This window comes from Sus scrofa, chromosome 7 (assembly GCF_054392235.1).
Source record: "Sus scrofa isolate SSC_HxYL_T2T_F1_AM1 chromosome 7, Sscrofa_HxYL_maternal_Yorkshire_Landrace_v2.0, whole genome shotgun sequence".
Classification (NCBI taxonomy): domain Eukaryota; kingdom Metazoa; phylum Chordata; class Mammalia; order Artiodactyla; family Suidae; genus Sus; species Sus scrofa.
In genome coordinates, this window is record NC_139389.1 from 44,871,673 (window position 1) to 44,892,812 (window position 21,140).

The window sequence follows — 21,140 nt, forward strand, 5'->3', positions numbered from 1 at the left end:
GAGGCCGCGGCCACACCTGCGTCCTCATGGATGCTAGACAGATTCCTTTCCGCTGAGCCACAACAGGAACTCCTCTTTTTACCATTTTTAATGTGACTAAGAAAATTTAAAATTGCATATGTGGCTCACTTTTGTGGCTTGGGTTGTATTTCTACTGGGTGGTGCTGGTCTAGAGGCAGAGGGTCAGATGATAATAAGGGTCCCATGTGAAGCATATGTAGAGAATCATTTAATTCAAATCAAACTCATGCAGTGGGTGTCATTATCTCTTTTACAGCTAAGGCGATGTCCCGCAGGGCTGAAGCAACTTGCCCAAAGTCCCACAGGGAGTGAGCAAGGTCCAGGAGATGAATAACCACAGCTATCTGTCCCATCAGCTATAAGTGCTGTAATGGAGGAACGAGGCCAGGTGGGGGCGCCCAAGAGAAAGCAGTCTCTCCACCTTGGAAGGCCCGAGAAGCCTTCCAGATGGAGATGAGGCTTAGGCTGAGTGAGCCTGGAATAAAGATATCCAAGTAGCCAACACGCAGAAAGGGCTCCCTGAGAGCAGACCAAGAGCAGGTGTGAAGTTGCAGAAGCATGAAACTGCATGGAGTGTTCAGGGAATGGCAGGGGATGAGACAGCTTGAGCTCAGGGACTAAGCAGAGGGAGATAAATCAGGGGAGATAAGCAAGAGCTTTGCAGGGAGAGGCCTGCCCGCCATGAACAGGAGTTTGGATTTCTTCCTGTGGGACAGCAGTTTCCACTCTGCCCACATAGTGGAATCACTGGAAGAGCATTCAAAAAATATCAGTGCTCAGGGAGTTCCCTCTGTGGTGCAGTGGGTTAAGAATCTGGCTGCAGCAGCTCAGGTCGCTGTGGAGGTGCAGGTTCAACCCCTGGCCTGGTGCAGTGGGTTAAAATATTCGGTGTTGCCACAGCTACAGTGCAGGTCACAGCTGTGGCTCAGATTCAATCCCTGGTCTGGGAGCTTCCATATGCTGCATATGTGGCACTACAATAATAAAATAAAATAGGAGTTCCCATTGTGGCTCAGCAGGAACAAACCTGACTAGCATCCATGAGTATGTGGTTCAATCCCTGGCCTTGCTCAGTGGGTAAGTATCCAGCATTGTCATGAGCTGTAGTGTAGGTCACAAATGCAGCTCGGATCTGGTGTTGCCGTGGCTGTGGCATAGGCAGCTGCAGCTCCAATTTGACCCCTAGCCTGGGAAATTCCATATGCCATGGGTACAGCCCTAAAAAGACGAAATCAACCAATCAATCAATCTCAGGCCCCATCCCAGAGAAATGAAATTAGAAAATCAGAGAGGTGGTGGCAGGGTGGCCCAGACCCAAAGTTTGTTAAACATTCCTTAAGTCATTCCAATGTGTGGCCAAGGCTGAGAACCTCATCATGATGTTGGAAATTGGTGAATGAGCTTTAAGAAATGGAGTAAAATGACCCTCGTTCTATCTTAGGAAGATCATTCTGAAAGTTGCATAGCAAATGGATTGCTGGAAGTGAGTGAGACTAGAGGCAGGGAGTCCAGGCATGTTCTGCTGAAATAGCGCAGGTCAGGGGTGCTCAGGCCTGCGGGCAAAAATGCAGTGACAGGCTATGGGGGTGGGAGTGAGGTACCTGCACAGGTAGACCATTGCTCTGATTCTGGCCTCCTTCAACCATCTTTTCTCTCTCTCTCTCTCTCTCTCTCTCTCTCTCTCTCTCTGTCCCATGGCATTCAGAAATTCCAAGGCCAGGGACTGAATCCAAGCCACAGCTGTGACCCAAGACACAGCTGTGGCAACCCACTGTGCCAGGCTGGGGATTGAACCCGCAAATCCACCACGACCTGCAATGCTGCAGTCTGATTCTTAACCCACTGCACCACAGTGGCAGCTCCAACCATCATCTCTTAATCACGTGTCTCTGGCCTCAGTCACATTCAGCTGCCCACTAGATCTCTCCCACCAGGACCCCATAGGTGTTTCCAGCTCATCACATTTTAATTGGAACTACGAATTTCATTCCCTCTGAGCCTGCTCCTGTAGGTTTTCCTAATTCTCCTCCTGGCTCCCTAGAAACCCCGGAGCCCCGAGGCCATCATCCACTCCTCTCCCCCCCTTTCTTTCCGCATCAAATCAGTCACCAAGGATGGTTATTTCTACCCTCAAAGCCTCTCAGAGCCATTCCTCCCTGTCATTCTAACCCCTCTCCTCCTCAAGACTTTCATTTATTTTTCAAACTACTATAATATTCCCTGTGGTAACCGCTATTGGCTAGTTACCCAGAGCCATTCATTCCTCTGCCTTGTTCAGAGAGCCTCGAGCATCAGGCAGCAAAGGGCCCACCCCCAGGGATGACCCCGTTTTGGTTTAGTTCAGCATGTGCAGCCCTGGCTGAACATTAGAGTCAACTGGGGTTTTAAAAAAAAAAAAACCCGACGCTCAGGCCCCCACCTCTTGAAATTATGATTCAATAGGTCAGGTGTAGGGCTCAGACACTATACAGATATATGAGTATATATATGGTACTATAAGTTATTTATATATGTACTAGGAATAATATAGTAATATATATGTCTCTTACATATGTTACTATATGTTAATATGTTAACAATAACATATTAATGGTAATAACATACATGTGTTACATGTTATTATTATGTTAATATTAATATCTTAATAACATGTGTATGTTAATGTAGCAATATTTGTATTTTATATGTATGTAAGATACATGTATATTACTATGTATTATGTATCTTATATATTACTCTATTACTATATATAGTAGTATATATGTATCTTACATGTTACTATATGTGTTACTATATATTAGTCACATGTATATAGGACTCAGACACTATATAGATATAGGACTAGATATATGGTACTGTAAGTATTTATATATGTACTAGGAGTAATGTAGTAATATATATGTCTCTTACATGTGTTACTATATGTTAATAACAACATATTATTGTGTTACATGTGTTACATGTTATTAATGTTAATATGCATATGTTAATATAGTAATGTGTGTACTGTATATGTATCTTACATGTTACTATATATGTAACTATGTTACTATATATATGAGTATATATAGATGTACTAGGAGTAACAAAAATATATATATGTATCTTACATACATATTACTATATGTGTGAGTATATCTCATGTATTATTACTATATTACTCATAGTACAACACACAGCATATTTCCACAGGTTCCCCGTGCCTTCAGGTTCCACAGGGACAATGCTGTGGGACCACATGGCACCTGCACACACAGTGGTTTGCATCATAGGAAAAGAACCCAAAGCCAATGGCCCCAGAAGCAACAAGAAGCAGAGAGCCCGTTCCTTTTCTTTCCTCCCAGGGAGGGAGTAGTTATACCATCGTCACACTGTGGTCACCTTGACCTAGTAGTTACCAGTGTGACTAGCTACAGAACTGTTTAGTCTTAGCAGGCAGATAAACCTTGAACCTGGAACGCTCGGTGGGACATGCAGGCAAGCTCCGAGCCCGTCGTGGGCTGCCTCTCCCAACCCCTGCCTGCCGATTCCAGCTAGAGCTTCTAGACGTCCACGGCTCTGGTCACCTAAGTCCCTTTCTCAGGTATCGGTAGCATCTGAGCTGGCTCAGGGCCCTTAATCCCTCCTTCCCCACTGATGCTGACATCTACCAGGCCCTCCAAAAAGAGCTGCGACTCTGCCCAAGCCCCTCAAGGGTGCTCCCAGGTGCTTCCCTGCCTCTGTGCAGAATTTTTTTTTTTTTTTTTTTTTTTGCCACCCCTCGGCACCTGGAGTTCCCAGGCCAGGGAACAGATCCGAGCCACGGTGGCAACCTAAGCCACAGCTACGACAACGCCGGATCTTAACCTACTGTGCCGGGCCGGGGATCCAACCTGCGTCCCAGAGCTCCAAAGATGCCACTGATCCCGTCGCCCCAAGGCAGGAACTCCTCTGTGCAGAATCTAATCTGACATCACAGCTTTCAGACTTTCATCTTCAACCCGGACTCCGCCTCTTGCCTGCGTCTCTTTGAATTGATGCATCCGTGAGCGATCAGTCTGGGTTCCTCGTGTGCTTCTGCAAGCCCCGGTCCCTGCGTCCTCCAGATCTGTCCTTATCTACCTTGTTTTCTCACAGCCAGCACCCTGGACTCCCCTGGGGCCAGAAGGAGAGTTCAAACAAGTGGTTCCCTGTGGCCTCTTCATCTCAGGCCACGCTTCACCCAATCAAGGCCCTACAGGAACAGCCTCCGACTGACATCTCTGCTCAATCCCTGACTGTCCACACACTCTTGACACTTCCCGACTTACATGGTTTGTTTCTGCCCCTCTGTCCTTTCGCGCATGATCCTCAGGGCCCTGGGGTGGGCTCTGCCAGCCCCCTCTACTCCTGGGGAACTCCTGCCCCTCCCTCAGGCTCATCTGAACGGACATGACTTGGGTGGAATGTCGCAGGATTCCCTGCAGCTGGCCAGACCCTCTGCCTCCTTTCAATCCCCGGGGGCCGTGAACCTCTCTTACAGGTCTCACCTTCCCAGCCTCCGTGACCAACCTGCCAGGCTCACTCGTCTCTCATTCCTGCTACTCGAATAAAAGTTCAAAAAGCAAGAACTGCAGGAAACTCCCTTTTGTCTCCCTTTCAGCCCCAAGCACAGTGACTCTGTAACATGATGGTTTCCCCGCCCCCAAGAGGATTTGAACACCGCAGCTGCTTTCTTCCAGACCAAGGAAAACGAGCCAGCCCTGCTGTGAACAGCACCGCCACCAAGCTATCCCATGTCGCCGCTACCTTAGATGCCAGGAGAAGAATGAGGTCTTCATGGCCCTGGAACAGATGTCATTTGTTGAGACAGCCAAAGGGCAAAGGGACAGCACACAATTCTACAGGAAAAGCCTGTTGGAAGGGGAGTGCGCAAAATCCTAGCGTCCTGTGCAGAGCCTCCAAAACAGAGTCTGAGAAGGGATTTCAGCTTTGCCTGGATACCTCGGCCCATGAGGTGGTGAGGCAGGGCCTGGATCAGGCTGGAGCCCTCGACCCTAAAGGGCGGTGCAAATACCATTTTCTGTATATTCATGAAAAGAAAAGGCTGAAATGCCCAGCTTAAGGGATGTCAAATTCCTAGACCCCTCAGGTTTAGTGTCTTGAGAGTTTAATCTCATAAAGGCTTAGACTGTCAGAGGGATGAGCTGTCAGAAGCACAAATAAAGGGATTTGTAAGTGAAATGAGAGAGGATAAAAATGAGGAGTCAGGAGTGGGTTAAGAATACGAGTACAGGAGTTCCTGTCGTGGCACAGTGGTTAACAAATCCGACTAGGAACCATGAGGTTGCGGGTTCGATCCCTGCCCTTGCTCAGTGGGTTGACGATCCGGCGTTGCCGTGAGCTGTGGTGTAGGTGGCAGACGCGGCTCAGATCCCACGTTGCTGTGGCTCTGGGGTAGGCCGGCGGCTACAGCTCCGATTCGACCCCTAGCCTGGGAACCTCCATATGCCGCGGGAGCGGCCCAAAGAAATGGCAAAAAGACAAAAAAAAAAAAAAAAAGAATATGAGTACAGAGGCTCAAGCCATAGCTTGGGCATGGGTTCAATCCCCAGCCCCGCAATGTGCGAAATCTGGCGTTGCTATAGCTGTGATGTAGGTTGTGGCTACAGCTCGGATTCAATCCCTGGTTTGGGAACTTCCAAATGCCAGGGGTGCGGCCATAAAAATAAATAAATAAATAAATAAGGGGGTGAGAATGGAGGCAGATCTCACGTGAATTGTAAGTGGTGAGAACAGGAGGCCACAGGTGAGAGGGGGGTGCCTGGGACGCATGCGTGGAGAACAGGGTGGGTGAAATAGGGAGGTCAAGCCCTTTCCAAAAATCCAGCTGGCTCCCTCGGTGTTTCCTTTCCTCCATCCTCCCAGCATCCTGGCAGGTGGCCAAGCACAGATGAGCCTTGTTCCTAGTCAATGTCCAAACAGCGGGACAAAAGCAGCCTTGGCTGGTTGGCTCTAAGGCCATGTTTGTGATGGAAAAGCCCATTCATCATGAAGATTCAATGCTTCCTGGCCTACTCTCTTATCTTTTTTTTCCACTTTATTCCCCAGCACTAAATGTGACTCCAGGCTCCCCCCACTTTTAAACACTGGTGTCCTGTTATATTTCCACACTGAATTTGTCCCCGTTCCCTCAGCCTTCCTGGGCTGTAAGGAGCCACGTGGCTCTTTCTGCCAGTTCTTTTTTTGTTCCTGTTACCATGGGCCTCTCTGCCCTCCCATCTCCTTCCTCAGCAGCTCAATGTCCTTTCCAATTTAAGCTGAAACCAGACTCCTTCCTCCTTGCCTTTGCTTCCCCACCTCCCGTGGCCTCGCTTGTCATTTATTATTTAACTCAATCACCTTATTATATATGCACAAGAACCATTTCTGAATATGGCTGCTATGAAAAAAAAGTAGATTCCAAAGCAGAAGCAAACTCACCTCTTCTCAACCTGCCTCCCAAGTCCCCTGTTATCCTGCTCCAGTCCTGGGCCTCCAGTGGGGGGGCCAAGCAACCAGCACAGATCGGGCTGACAAACCGTCAAGCCCAATTAACAACCTCTCAGGTCGGACACAGTGAAAAATTTCTGGATGGTTACTTACAGATATCCTTCAGTTTCGGTATGAGATGTCTTCCTGAAGGGGATGTTTAGATGAAATTCCACACGTGATTCCAAATATAACAAGTTAAATGGAGGGAGTTCCCTGGTGGTCTAGTGGTTAGGATTCAAGCTTTCACCACTGCAGCCCAGGTTCAGTCCAGAAACTGAGATCCCACATCCAGGCACTGCATGACACAGCCAAAAATAAATAAATAAATAGAAGTTCCCATTGTAGCTCAACGGGTTAAGAACCTGACATGGTGTCCATGAGGATTCGGGTTTGATCCCTGGCCTCATTCAGTGGGTTAAGGATACAACCTTGCCACAAGCTGCAGAGTAGGTCACAGATGAGTTCGGATCTGGCATTGCTGTGACTGTGGCATAGGCTCCAACCATAGCTCCAGTTCAGCTCCTAGCCCACGAAATTCCATATGTTACAGGTGCAGCCTTAAAGAAAAAAAATATAAAAATAAAAAATAAGGTAAGCAGAAAGCATCCAGGATGACTGAGTCAGGGGCCCAGGTTCTATTTCTCAGTTAATGTCCATCATTATATTATTCCTGGACTTCAGCCTCTCTAAACCTCAGTTTAGAGAGGGTGCTAGGCCAGGTTCCCTCAAGTTTCCAATAGCATGAAAATTCTAACAAGCATATCTACCCAGTTATGCACATGATTCAACTGGAGGTCCATTCCTATAGTTAAAATTCAGCTCACTTGGGGAGCTCCCATTGTGGCTCAGCAGGTTAAGAACCACATCACGTCAGTGAGGATGCAGGTTCAATCCCTGGCCTCGCTCAGTGGGTTAAGGATCTGGGACATTGCTGCAAGCTGCAGCATAGATCTCAGATGCAGCTCGGATCCCGCATTGCTATGGCTGTGGTGTAGGCCAGCAGTTGCAACTCTCATTCAACCCCTAGCCTGGGAACTTCCACATGCCCAGGTGCGGCCCTAAAAAGAAAAAAAGAAAAATAATAAGCCTACTTGGAACCAATAGGTAATAAAGAGCATTTGCCATGCTGCTGCTCCTGAGAAGGAACTTGAAATAAACCTGGTGACCCCTCACTGAATAGATGAAGAAGCCAGAGCTCAGAGAGGAGAAGCAGCTAACCCAAGGTCACACAGCAAGTGAGAGGCAGAGTCAGACAAGAAGTCAGGACCCCTGGCTCCTTGTATGGTGAGTTCAGCATGACTGCAAATATTTTGAACCTCTTTCTGTTGAAAGTTGGGTCTATGTCTCCTGCTCTTCATCTGGGTGGCTCCTTGATGCTGTAGCCATAGGGGGTATGGAAGCAAAGCCACGTAGCTTCCCGAGACAAGGACGCAAAAGACCATGCAATTCTGCCTCCCGCTCGGAGACACTTTACTTGCTCTTAGAACCCTGAGCCTCGAGCCTCCAATCCAACGATCCTGAGAGCTCCCTGCCAAAGAGGCCACACGCAGATATTAGCCAGCCCAGCCCAGCTGCCAGACTTATGAGTGAAGAAACTGGATTCGAAGTGGTCCAGACCCCAGCGGTTGAAGACACCTCCACCATTCAAGTTCTCGCCTGAAGCCCCAGACACCAAGGAGCAAAGAAGAGCCATGCCCTGCCCTCTTGTACCTCCTGACCCACAGAATCTGAGAGCACGATAAAACAGCGGTGTTTTGGATCCTTAAGCTTTGGGGTGTTATTTTCACACAGCCGTAGGTAACTCCAAGCATTAGTCAACACTCACACTGGCTAATAACTGAGCTTGGGGCTCCCTGCCCCCGAGTGAGCTATGCCAGGAGGGTGTGACACCCCGCATCCTTGCTGAAGGTGGAGGGAGGTGGCCCCGCCTCCTCACCCACTCTCCATCCTGCCTCCAGGGCGGTCACTGGCACAAGCTTTCACCCCACTCCCCTGGCCAAGTTCTCCTCCGTCCTCCAGTCGTCCTTGTTTAGATCTCACACGTCAGACTAAGCTCTGGATAGGAAGTGATTTATTGATGTCTTTCACTAGCCTGAGAGCTCTCCCTGCATTTCCCAGCCAGCGCCCTCACCCCACTGTGGGCACGAAATCAACCTGCAGGGAGTGAAACTGATGGAGACACGTGATCCCGCCACTCCTGGACCTCCAACTCAACCTCCTCCAGGGAGGGCACGGTCCTTCCCTCTCCGGGCAGGCTCCCTCTGCTTCACAGCAGCCCAGGAGCAGAGAAGCGGAAGTGGCTGGTGCCACAGCAGAGGACAAAAACTGGGCCAGCTGGGCCCAGGACCCAGGGACGCGTGTTTCGTCTGACGTTGCCTTTAAGAGCGTAGGTATCCGGAAACCCCGGTTAATTTTCTTGTTCAAACATTGGTTTAAAATTGTTGGCTCTGGGAGAGATACTGTCCTTCAGCAGGTTCATTATAAACTTTGCAACTCCAAGGTCTGATTCAGCTGGAAAAGTTCCTGGTTGCTAAGAGACCAGAGAGCAAATTACCCGCTCACAAAAGACACCGCTAAGGCCAGTAAAACAAAACAAAACAAAGTAGGAAATGGGCCTCAAAATCAAAAACAGGGTAAATAAACTGGCTGGGAAAACGTCTGATTGGAAAACACAATTATAAATATTCTTCGCACTGAAATGTAATGATGCTCTGTCAGTAGCTACACTCTTTGTATTTTGTCTCTTGAAGGAAACAGCAGGGGGGCCCCTTTTCAGTCCTGAAATTCTGTATCCAGGAGTCAGAGGGAAAAACAAACTGTCCCAGTTGATAAGGAGGCAAAAAGAAAAAAAAAAAAAAAAAGTGAATAAGGCTGCCTTTTTCATGCGCTCTCCCTGCCAGGTGGGTGACAGGCTGCCTGTGGCTGTGGCCCAGAAACATCCCTTCAAGGAAACAGAAAAACCTCCCTCAAGGAAAGGTTTCTGATGGCTGCTGGTGACACATCCCAGAGCCACAAGAGAGGGTACTGCCTCCCCCTCCAGGAGTAGGACAGACACTTGGGGATATGATCTAGGCATACAGAGTAAGAGTGAGCCGGGACTGGCCCAAAGAACAGTAATAAAGTACCAAATAGACCTCAGGTATTTCTTTCTTCAAAGCACTTTTTTTTTCTTCTTTTTTTCTTTTTACAACCACACCTACAGCATATAGAAGTTCCTGGGCTAGGAGTCCAATCAGAGCTGCAGTTGCAACCTGCTCGACAGCTTGCAGCAACACCAGATCCTAAACCCAATGATTGAGTCCAGGGATTGAACCTGCATCCTCATGGACACTATTATATAGGGTCTTAACCCACTGAGCCACAATGGGAACTCCCCTAACCTGCTTTAATAGCTGTGATTTTTAGTCATTGCTTTTCTGGCCGGATGATTGAATATCAAAAATGTTTCAGTAATGATGAAGAACAGAAAAAATGCTAATCTCTCTCAGTGAATCACATCTGTGGTGGAAATTCAGCTCCTCAGACGGAAAGACTTCCTAAGACCCCCTTGCTCTACTGGACCAATAGCACGAAAATCCCATAAGTAGAAATTACCAGTCTCTTGAGAAAGGAGTATGAAAATCTTAGGTGACCACGGAGGAGTCACAGGGTTTTGGAGCTCAGAGAAGAAAGGAAGTGGGAAAAAAGGTGGGGGATCAGAGATAGGAATTGGGAGAAAATTCAGCCCACCACTAGGCGTATGCCAGGGCGTTCTGGAGTGATGCGGCTAATAGCTATGTGACTAAACAGGTCCTACTTATCAATATTTGAGGACAGCAAAAGGATTTCCGAATATGATGGCTCCAACAAGCATGAAATCATTTCAGGGGAGAAAATACAATTCCCCACATGGCAGCTTCCTTCAGATCTTTTCTGACCGTCATTTTTTGTCAGACTTCAAACAGCATACGACTGCTGTTTTAGGCAGAATTGGTTGCTTTCCATCAAAGACTGTATTATTGTCCCAAATAGTCAGGGCCCCTCTCTGTGGGAGAAATACACACCTCTACTCTGTGGTACATGGATGTGATGCTATGACTTGTGGCCCTTGAAAGGTGAGCAGAAGTCACGCATGTCACTTGAGGTAAAGTTTTAAGAGCTAGGACGTGGCTTTTTGGCTTCTCTTTCCCCCGCTGTCGTGATGACCATTGGTATTCTAGAAAGCACTGTATCCAAGAGCCGTGGTCCTTGAGAGGACACATGATGGAGTGCCAGCGGGGTGCCAGCGGGATGCCAATAGGCTTGTAGCATGGGTGAGAAAGAAGGTTCTGCTGTAAACCGCTGAGATGTGTAGGGTGATTCCGGCAAAATTTAGCTGACCTGACTAAGGCGCCTCCCACAGGGCTAATGTGTGGTGGAGTCCTCCTTACCCAGGCTTTCCCGCTACACAGCCGCAGTCTCCCCGGGAGGGAAGGTCCTTACGCTCCCGATGGCCCACGTAGAATTCAGACATGGCACCCGGCTGAGGCTCTTTTCTAGGAAATCAAGGCTGGAGGTTCTAAGGCCCTGCTGCTTAGTGTGGTTCAGAAACCACCCAGTGCCTAGAAAAGGGCACAGCGTCTGCAGCCAAGTGGGCAGAACATGACACTTCATGCTTCAGAAATGCCAGATTGGAGCAGGCTGGCTAGTTCTAGCTTAACTCCAAACTAAACAGCACAGTAACCAAATGAGACCTTCTTGTTCATCCATCTTTAGAACTTTAGAGGTTCCTGATCTAAAAAAGAAGAAGAAAAGAAAGACAAGGAGGAGGAGGAGTCTGGCTCTCAAGGCCCTGAGCAATAATGTAAGACTTTATTGAAGAAATTGGGATTCTTTCCCCAGGCCTCTCTCATTCTTTGATTTTTTAAAAAAAATTATTTATTTATTTATTTATTTTGCTTTTTAGGGCCAAGGGTGTGGCATATGGAAGTTCCCAGGTTAGGGGATCAAATCGGAGCTACAGCCGCCAGTCTATACCACAGTCACTGCAATACCAGATCCTAGTGGCATCTGAGACCTACACCACAGCTTGGGGCAATGCTGTATCCTTAACCCACTGAGCAAGGCCAGGGATCGAACCTACATCCTCATGGATACTAGTAGGGTGCGTTTCTGCTGAGCCACAACGGGAACTCCCTCTCTCATTCTCTTTTAGGCGTTACCAGTTTTACCTTCCTCCGGTCCTCCTCACCCATCACCATGTGGGCAGGTGAGGTGGGCAAGAGCTGGGCTGGTCCAATATCCATCCCCCCCTTAGAGGGCACTGGAGAGTAAAAGCCTCTGAATTCCTCCAGTATTTTGTTCCTAACTAACTTGGTATGCACAGCAACTCGGGAAAACCCAGGTAGGAAATTAACCTTGATAGCAGCAGAAAGGGAGTGATGAGAAACTCTTCCTGGGAAACTGGGAAGACAGGGTTGGGAGCAATCCCTCAGTAGTGGCTGCTGCTCTTTATCTGGGGGCCCCTGGGAGGGGGCTGTCCTGAGCCAGGGATGCATGTGCCTTGGCAAGCATGTCCCACCCAGGGAGCGAGCACAGCCAAAGAGGAAGCTGACCACTTAATGGAGTATTGAACGGGACATGTCCTGCACTTGGAACTAATGCTAACACCCCGAAGTGGAGGACAGTAGGCATATGTGCACCCACATCCTAAAGAGGAAGTGATCTGAACACACCTGCAGGACTTATTCAAAGGGTCTCCATGCAGTCCTGCCACCCTCACCTCCAGCACCCCAAAAGGAGACGAGGTGTTCAGAAAGAATTCCCTGAACTAGGGGCATTTCTAAGAGCAGGGAGCTGTCATCCTAGTAGCGAACAAGGCTGGCATGTTCCCCACGCCCCATGAAGGAAGGGAGGGAGCAGCAAGAGATCCAGAACAGCTTGGAGGCTGGGAGGTCTTCAAAGCAGAGAGAGTAAGTCAGTCCAATGGCCAGCTGGGAGCTGGCTGAGCCCCAGAAACCAGCAGGCTGACACAGTGCTCCCACTAGATAGGACTTGGGAGCAAGAAGCAGCTGCCAGCTTCCCTGTTCCAGAGCCTGGAGGGCAAGGATGAGGATGCTCGCAAGTGGGAGGCTGGCTGGCATGGCCTGCGGGGCACAGGTGCAGAGAGGACGGGGGCAGCTCTCCTCTGATCATTTGTCATCACAACCGGCCACGTGGGCTCTGCAGAATGTATTTCTCCCCCAGGACTATGACGAGTCCTCCACCCAGAGGGGAAGCTCAGGAGTTTCCTGGTGGCTCAGCAGATTAAAGCTCCTGTGTTGTCACTGCTTTGGTGTGGGTTCAATCCCCAACCCTGGAAATTGCCATGGCCAAAACCAAAAAAAAAGAAAAAAAAACCAAACCTCAGGTGGCAGAGGAGAAGCCCAGAAGGTGGCAGAGAGAGTGATAAAAAGCAGACTATCGTCCCCTCCCCAAGCAGGTCCCCAGCTTAGGCATGAGCTGAGGATTGGGGAGGAGAGAAGTCTTGAGTTGAGCATGAGACTGAAGTTTTGATTTAGCCTTGGCTGGACCTTTCAATGCTTGAAAGAGAGTCGAAACATAAGACTAGCTGTTATAACTGAAAGTGGCCCCAAAGCTGTAGGCTCTGCCTGAGATGACATCAAAAGATGAAGACGGAAACTGCAAGAGAAAGTTTGAAAACAAGAGGCAGAGAGGAGTTCTTACCATGGCTCAGAGGTAACAAACCTGACTAGTATCCATGAGGACACAAGTTTGATCCCTGGCCTCACTCAGTGGGTTAAGGATCCGTCGATGCCATTAGCTGTAGTGTAGGTTGCAGACCCAGCTTGGATCTGGTGTCACTCTGGCTGTGGTGTAGACCAGCATCTACAGCTCCAATTTGACCTCTAGCCTGGGAAATTCCATATGCTGTGGGTTTGGCCCTAAAAAGACAAAAAAAAAAAGAAAAGAAAAGAAAAAAAGAAAAGAAAACAGAAATAAAGAAAGAAATTGTCTCTAATAAACATTTCTTTAAAAAAAAAAAAGTGGATAAAATAAATAAATAAAGCCACTTTCTAATTATACCACATTAAATCAGGTTGGTTAAAAAAAAAAAATTACACCAAGAGGAGAAATTCACCAAACAGAGAAACATGTCCCTTGAGCAATTATTATTAAGAACTTCCAGAGAACATGCCTTCCTCCATCCCATGCATTCTTGGGGAGAGTAGGGCCCCCCAAAGGGGTGAAAATTGGTCCTTAGAATGGGGAGACCAAAACACTTAGATATTTCAAAGTTTTGTGATTCTCTAAAGTTCAGCTCTCCCCAGTAGTGCACTATCACTTAGTATTTAATTTGTGTAGGATAGTAATTGCCTTGTGAGGCAATGGGTTAAGAACCGACTAATATCCATGAGGATTCAGGTTTGTTCCCTTGGCCTTGCTTAGTGGTTTAAGGATCCGGTGTTGCCATGAGCTGTGGTGTACATCACAGATGCTGCTTGGATCCTGCATTGCTGTGGCTCTGGCGTAGACTGGCAGCTGCAGCTCTGATTCCATCCCTAGCCTGGGAACTTGCATGTGCACAGGTGTGGCCTTAAAGAGAAAAAAAAAAAAAAAATATGTAGGAGAGCCAGAAATGAAATGGGGTGAAATCGTTTCTTTAAGGGAGCAACAACAAGGAAAATTTTTTAAACACTGAGTTCAAGATAGACCACATTCCACCCCAATTCAGCGTTAGTGTTTAGACCACATTTTTCTGGCTCCAAGTAGAACTACTTTCACGGAATTTGCTTCGATATCCTGCCTTTTGAGGACTTCATCCCCTGCCTCACAAGGTGATCTTTTCATAAGAACCCAGAGAAGAACTTTCTTTCAAGTCTCACAGTAAAGTAAAGCAGTGATTCTACTGGAGAAATGATTAATTTGTCTTTTATGTATACCAGAAAAATCTCAAATTAGGTCAACTTTCCCTCTTTGCTTCAGCCACAGGGGAGCTCGGGGCACCCTTTGCAACATCTGCAGAACTGGGTTTCTGCATGTCTGGGACTTTGCCTTAACTGTGCTGTTAGTATTTTTCTACTTTTAATTCTGCCTCAATTCTATCCACTGTTTTAACTCTTCTCCATTTCACCTGTTTTTCTAAGCCCCTTAACAACCTTTGTGGAATAAGTGGGGTATAAATATAGAAAGAAGAACACTTCTACCCTCTCCTTCCAAAGTGTTTTTCTCTATCCACTGGCATGTTTTTTTTTTTTTCTTAACTCAAGGTAGAACTGATACATATTCTATTAAGTTGTGTTTGTTTTTTGTTTTTTTTTTTTAGTGCCACACCCTCAGCATATGGAAGTTGCCAGGCTAGGGGTTGAATTGCAGCTACAGCTATAAGCCTATGCTACAGCCACAGAACACAGGGTCCTTAACCCACTGAGCGAGGCCAGGGATCAAACCCACATCATCATGGACACTAGTCAGGTTTGTTACCACTGAGCCACCGTGGGAACTCCTTAAGTTTTATTTTCATACTAGTTTTCCAGGATATCAAGATCACCCTGAAAGCTGATTCTGTGACCTGATGCATTTTCCAGCCCTCTCGGCTCCGTGTCATCCACAGCAGACAGAAGTGCACCATCGATATTTTCATCCAAATCATTGATAACAATGTTGAGTGGCCATAGCTAAGGCAGATCCCTGTGATTTGCCACTAGAGACCTCTTTCCAGCCAGCACCGACACATCAGTTACCTTTTCCTTTGATGTGGTGGAGACAGTGGTTAGTCCCTCACATTCCAGACATCTGTTCACTGCAATGGCCAGGAGACCTGCTCAAACACCTCTCTGGACTCCAAAGACCCTCTTCCCACAACATTCCCCAGATCTGTCCCTCTTAATGGCTCTCTCAAAAAGGAGGCAGTTGGACACGGCATGCCAGGAACTCAACTACTGAACAGTCCTGTTGCCACCTCCTCCTTAGGAATGTGACCTTGCAGCCCCAAATCGAGATGCCTAGGCTGTCAGCAGCACCAGAAAAATGATACCTCATCCAGAGCTTTGCTTCCAAATGCAAGTCTCATGTAGGTTCTCCTGACTGCACCAGCCTGGTCGCCACCACAAGGGATGCTAAAAATGCCAGTTCTCCCAGTTCTGCCTTGGGAACTCCAGCAAGAATTAGAACAGCGGAGTTCCTGTCGTGGCGCAGTGGTTAACGAATCCGACTAGGAACCATGAGGTTGTGGGTTCGGTCCCTGCCCTTGCTCAGTGGGTTAACGATCCGGCGTTGCCGTGAGCTGTGGTGTAGGTTGCAGACGCGGCTCGGATCCTGCGTTGCTGTGGCTCTGGCATAGGCCGGTGGCTACAGCTCCGATTCAACCCCTAGCCTGGGAACCTCCATATGCCGCGGGAGCGGCCTAAGAAATAGCAACAACAACAACAACAACAAAAAAAAGACAAAAGACAAAAAAAAAAAAAAAAAAAGAGTTAGAACAGGATCCAACAGGCGCCAAGCAGTCACACAACATGATACATGTCCCTGGAGCCCACGCAGTGCAGCGTGGCTGCCACACAGAGCCCAGTCTCCACTCCGTGGATCTCAGCCTCTGTTCCAATTTCCCAGGAGCAGGAACCTCATTGGCTGGACTTGGTCGACCTTGAATAGGGTACTCTCCTCAGGCTCAGCCAGTTGGGCCAGGGCTGTGGCCAGGGCAGTGTGTGAAGGCTGTCAGTGCCCCACCCACATCCCCTCAGAGGCTTTGACCAGCCCCCAGGGTGCAGCCACCTGAGTCAGCCAGCCAACCTATCAGAGGACAAGAATTCACATCCTCCTGGGCACCCCTTAATCACTGAGTGACAGTTTGAGGAATAAACATACTGATGCCTCCTCCCCAATAAAGACAACTCCAAAGTGACACCTACCCCATTTAAGGTACCCTTTAGACTTGGTCTTGTATGGCCTTCTCCCCAGCCACTTCCTCACCTACTTACTGATTTTTTTCCTGGCAACACTTCCTAACACTTTCACACAAACCCTCATCTCAGAGTCTACTTCTGTAGAACCAAACTGAGACAAATATGGCCTCTGGAGGTCCACAGAGGTGAGTCAGGTATCACCGAAAAGGAGCCCAGTGAGAAAAACCCTAAAGTGTCCACCTTCCCCTTGGCTTGACCCTCTCCAGACCACCTAAAAGTGAAAACATAACTTCCAAATTTCTGCCCCAGGCCTGCCTTAATCCAGGACCAGAGCTAGGACTCAAAACCAACTGTCCTGTAAAATGGAATACTACTCAGCCGTGAAAAAGAACGAAATAATGCCATTCACAGCAACATGGATGCAACCAGAGATTCTTATACTAAGTGAAGTAAGCCAGAAAGAGAAAGACAAATATCTCATGATATCCCTTATATGTGGAATCTAAAATCTGGTACAAATGAACCTATCTACAAAACAGAAACAGACGGATAGACAGAGAGAACAGACTTATGGTTGCCAAGAGGGAGGGGGGAGGGAGAGGGATGGACTGGGAGTTAGGGGTTAGTAAATGAAAATTATTATATTTCGAATGGACAAACAAAGTCCTACTGTATAGCACAGGGAACTATAATCCAATCTCCTAGGATAAACCATGATGGAAGATAATATAAAAAAGAATATATATATGTGTGTGTGTGTGTGTGTATATGACTGGGTCCCTTTGCTGTACAGCAGAAATTGGCACAACATTGTAAATCAACTGCTTTTAATTTTTTTAATTGAAAAAAAAAAAAAAAAAGCTCTCCTGAAGGCAAACACACACATACCTCATAATCCTGCTGGTGAGACCATCTCAGCCCCCACGCTGTAACTTCCAAAATCTACTCTTTTCCATCTTCTGAATGTCAAGAGCACATATGCCCATCCCTTGTCTTTGATCACAAATCTCCTCCTCTATAATTTATCAAAGATTAACGACAGTGCCTCTGAAATCACTTGTCAAGTCCCTCCAGGACCACAGGACATAATTCACCAGGCTCAGAGCCCCGAGTTCATTACCGTTGCTGGGCCTGGCTGTCCGGCCTCTGCCCCTGTCCTTGACTTCAGCCCCCTCTTTGCAATGCTTTCCTCACCCTTTCCAGCTGGAAGACCACTTTCCTCCCTGGCGAAGAAGGAGGTAAAAGTAATTAAGCGGCACTGCCCTCACTTTGTCTTCAGCCCTAAACAGTAAATCATTTTCTCTAAGCAACACTGGCCCTTGCTCGTTGCATGCTCAACAGAGATAAATAAGATTCTTTATGGAGTTCATAGCTCGTAGCTCATTCAAGGCATCAGACTCGGGGTTCTTAGAGATGGGGACATGCTGCTGGATTCAGCCTCCCCCTGTGTCATTCAGGGGGCCCCGAGGACTCTTTCACACAAACCTTACCTCCATGGCCACTGCTGAATCCCAGGACAGCGGTTTTGGGGACCCAGCCTGCTGCTTCTTTTGCCGCCAGCTGTTCCTCCTCCTGTATTCCTTGCCATCTCCCTCCGTAAGAGCCTGACTAAAACGTCCTCTGTCACCCAGCCTTGGCTCAGCCTTCCCGTCTTCCTTGATTTTATTTTTAAGGGCGGGCTCATGAAATCGCCCTCCTCCATCCCTTCGCGAGGAGGCCCACGTGACCGGACCTCAGGAAGCACGTTCTTCCTGCAAGGTTGGCCCTGTTGGGGGAAAGCGACCTCAGCTCGGATCATCAGTGTGGGAGAGTGAGACACACAAACACGGGGAGATCCCGCCAAGGCTCTTTACGGCTACAGGAGGGGGCAAGTCCTCAAAAGGCGCCCGCAAAGAAGGGACCCCCCTCCCATGCATCCCTAACGCAGGCGGGACATCTGTCCCCTTCCCACTGGTCAGGTCAGGGCGCACGTTCTTCTCGGTTGGCTAATTTGAAACAAATTGTTACTGGGAGAAGAGGGGAAGGGGGGGGCAGAGGAGGGTGTCTCAGACAAAGCTGAAACGAAATGGGGTAACCCAGGCTTCCTTTGATAGAAAAGACATTTGTTAATTCTCACAGCCCCCAGGCAGTTATCTTTAGCTCTGAATGCTTGAGACTCTAGCCTCAGTGATGCCCCTAGTTCTCAGCTTCTCCCTTATGTGTCCCCCCATTTCCAACTACTATTTTCCTCCCACTTTTGTACTATTCTCTTTTAATCTAGACCATAGAGATTCACTTAGTGCTTTAGCTAAAGCTTCCTTTTCTTCTTCAGCTGGATCAATGCTATTTAAAAACAACAATGCCAGGAAGAGTAAATGAAAATCTAATGGAAATAGTTATCTGCCGGAAATGGGTAGAAGTGTGGTGGAAGTGGTAAGGATGACATTTCTCTGCATTTATTCCTTTTTATGTATTTTTGATTTTTCAGTCATTCAACTGTTTTATATGTTCCAAAAATAAAATTCAATCAACTAACTCTGGATTAAGTCATATAGAAAAAAAAACCCATAATTCAGGTAATGTTGACTATACACCCTTAGTGTATGTGTTTTCTTATATATTCCAAAGAGAAAAAGATCTGCACAGAATCTTCAAACCTGATTTAGTAGGTTTGTTGTTGGTAGTATTTCTGCGGCAGTAATTCTAAAATGACTTTATGTGCATTTTAGGATAAAGAAAATTAGTAAATATTAGTGTAAATTATTGACACTGCTGAGAAGCAGGTTCTCACTGTGAGAGAGAGGAAACATCAATACAGAATGTGGGAACAGGAGAAAGAGCCCGTGGTGTTGGATTTGATTGGAAATATCAAAGTGAATTCAAGATTTGTTTAAAAAATAAAATAAAAGAGCATTTCTAGCTCTGTCCTCTGAAAAGGCCAAGAAATAACAATGCGCCAACAATAATGAGCATAGCAAGTCCCCAGATCTTGGTTTTTAAATACCATTCCCCATTAAAAGGAACCAGGCAGGACTCCTTGGAGAAATGACTAATTCAATTCTGCAGCAGAGAAAGTACAGGGTGAGACTAGAATATCAGGTTATACTAAAAATCAAGAAAGTGCTTAAATTCTAATTTAAGACATGTCAAAGGAACAGAAGAACCAACCTGAAGGGGCTCCCACTGGCCAAATTTGGGACAATTTGAGCTTTAATATTTGTAATGAATTATGAGATATTGGATTTTTTTTTTGTTAGGTCGAGTTCATAGTAATATTCAAAAGAGGGGAGAAACTCTATAGAAGAAAGAAAGTCTGTGAATGAAGTAAAAGGAATGAGAGAATTAGGAAAATTACCATTTACTCTATTACAGTGCGCTCATATGCTCCACCCAGGGTCATCAGTGTAGGCTTCCAGGTGGGTAAGAGGTTGGTGGGGAAGGCATACAATCAAAGTGTAATCCTCTAGGATTACTTACTAATTAGAAAGGCACAAGGGAGAACGGTGGTGGACACCACTCGACCAAAGGCTCAACTAAGCATGACTAAGAGCAGGACCAACTCACGCTACAGTGGGAAGCCCACCCACCCATGCAGTGTTCTCACCCAAGGGTTTCACCTGAATTCCATCAGATGAAACAATCAGAGATCAGACTGTGGGACACTCCTCACCCCCACAATAGAAATGGCATGGATTCCTCAAAAAAAAAAAAAAAAAATCAATGCTGGAGTTCCCATTGCGGCTCCGCAGGAATGAATCCAACTAGTATCCATGAGGACGCAGGTTCGATCCCGGGATCAGCGTTGCTGTGAGCTGTGGTGTAGGTCTCAGACGAGGCTCGGATCTGGCGTTGCTGTGGCTGTGGTGTAGGCCAGCAGCCATGGGTTCTGATTCAACCCCTAGCCTGGGAACCTCCATCTGCCTCGGGTGCAGCCCTAAAAAGACCAAAAAAAACCCCTCTGGTTCTGCCAAAAGCCTTTACCGTGCGGCCACGGCTGAGAACCCACTGACCTATATTATTCAGAACTGCAGCTTTCACCCCCACCATCTGGCCTCAGCCTCCCAGGACTCTAGACATATAATTCCTTAAAAGTCATAGGGCATCTGAGTCTCCAGCTGGCCTGGGCTGCTCTGGCTCAGAAACTCCATTGGAGGAGGAGGGAGTGAGCAAGGCTTTGTGGAGTTTCTGCTTAGCACAGGAGCTCTGACCACGTTGAGGTCCCCCTGCCTCCCTCTAGCAGAAGGGCATCTCCCTTCAAGGAACCCCCTCCCGGCACCCCCGTGCTCTGAGGAGCTCCCCCATGCTGCCCTTCAGCTCAGCTTTGAGAACCCTGAGGCCAGGGCGGGTCCTCCTGGCCTGTGCTCCCGTGGCCTCCTGCGAGGGCCTGGTCTCCTTTTAAACCTTCAGTAAAATCCTGCCAGGTGGGCGCCTCGGTGGGAGAGGCTTGATCTGAGAGCCCTGAGGCAGAAGACCAAAGCCAAGAGAGAAAGACGGAAGACCGGCTTTTGCGGAGAGCAGGGTCATGCTCGATCGCCCTGGCCTTTCTAGGAGCAGACGCTGCCGATGTGCTGTACCTGCCGTATCTTATGAAATCCAACCAGTGGCCCAGCCTCATGAGGCAGGTACTACTGTTGTCTTCATTTTATGCCACAAAATAGGGGGCCCAGAAATGTTGATTAACATGTGCAGCATCACACAGCTCGAACCCTAGCAATCTGGGACCAAAGCCCACAGTCTTCACCACTGTCCTGCACCATACTGCTCACATGGGGCCTGAAGGGAAGG

At 47.7% G+C, this 21,140-nt stretch overlaps 1 long non-coding RNA gene across 1 annotated transcript; it reads right to left on the reverse strand.

Moving 5' to 3' along the window:
• Positions 1-1,693: 1,693 nt before the first annotated feature.
• On the reverse strand, positions 1,694-18,046 carry LOC106504407 (uncharacterized). The gene is made up of 2 exons (XR_001297853.3): positions 17,867-18,046; positions 1,694-6,808 (listed from the first exon to the last, which is right to left on the reverse strand). It is a non-coding gene; the product is annotated as an uncharacterized LOC106504407 (long non-coding RNA).
• Positions 18,047-21,140: the final 3,094 nt, after the last annotated feature.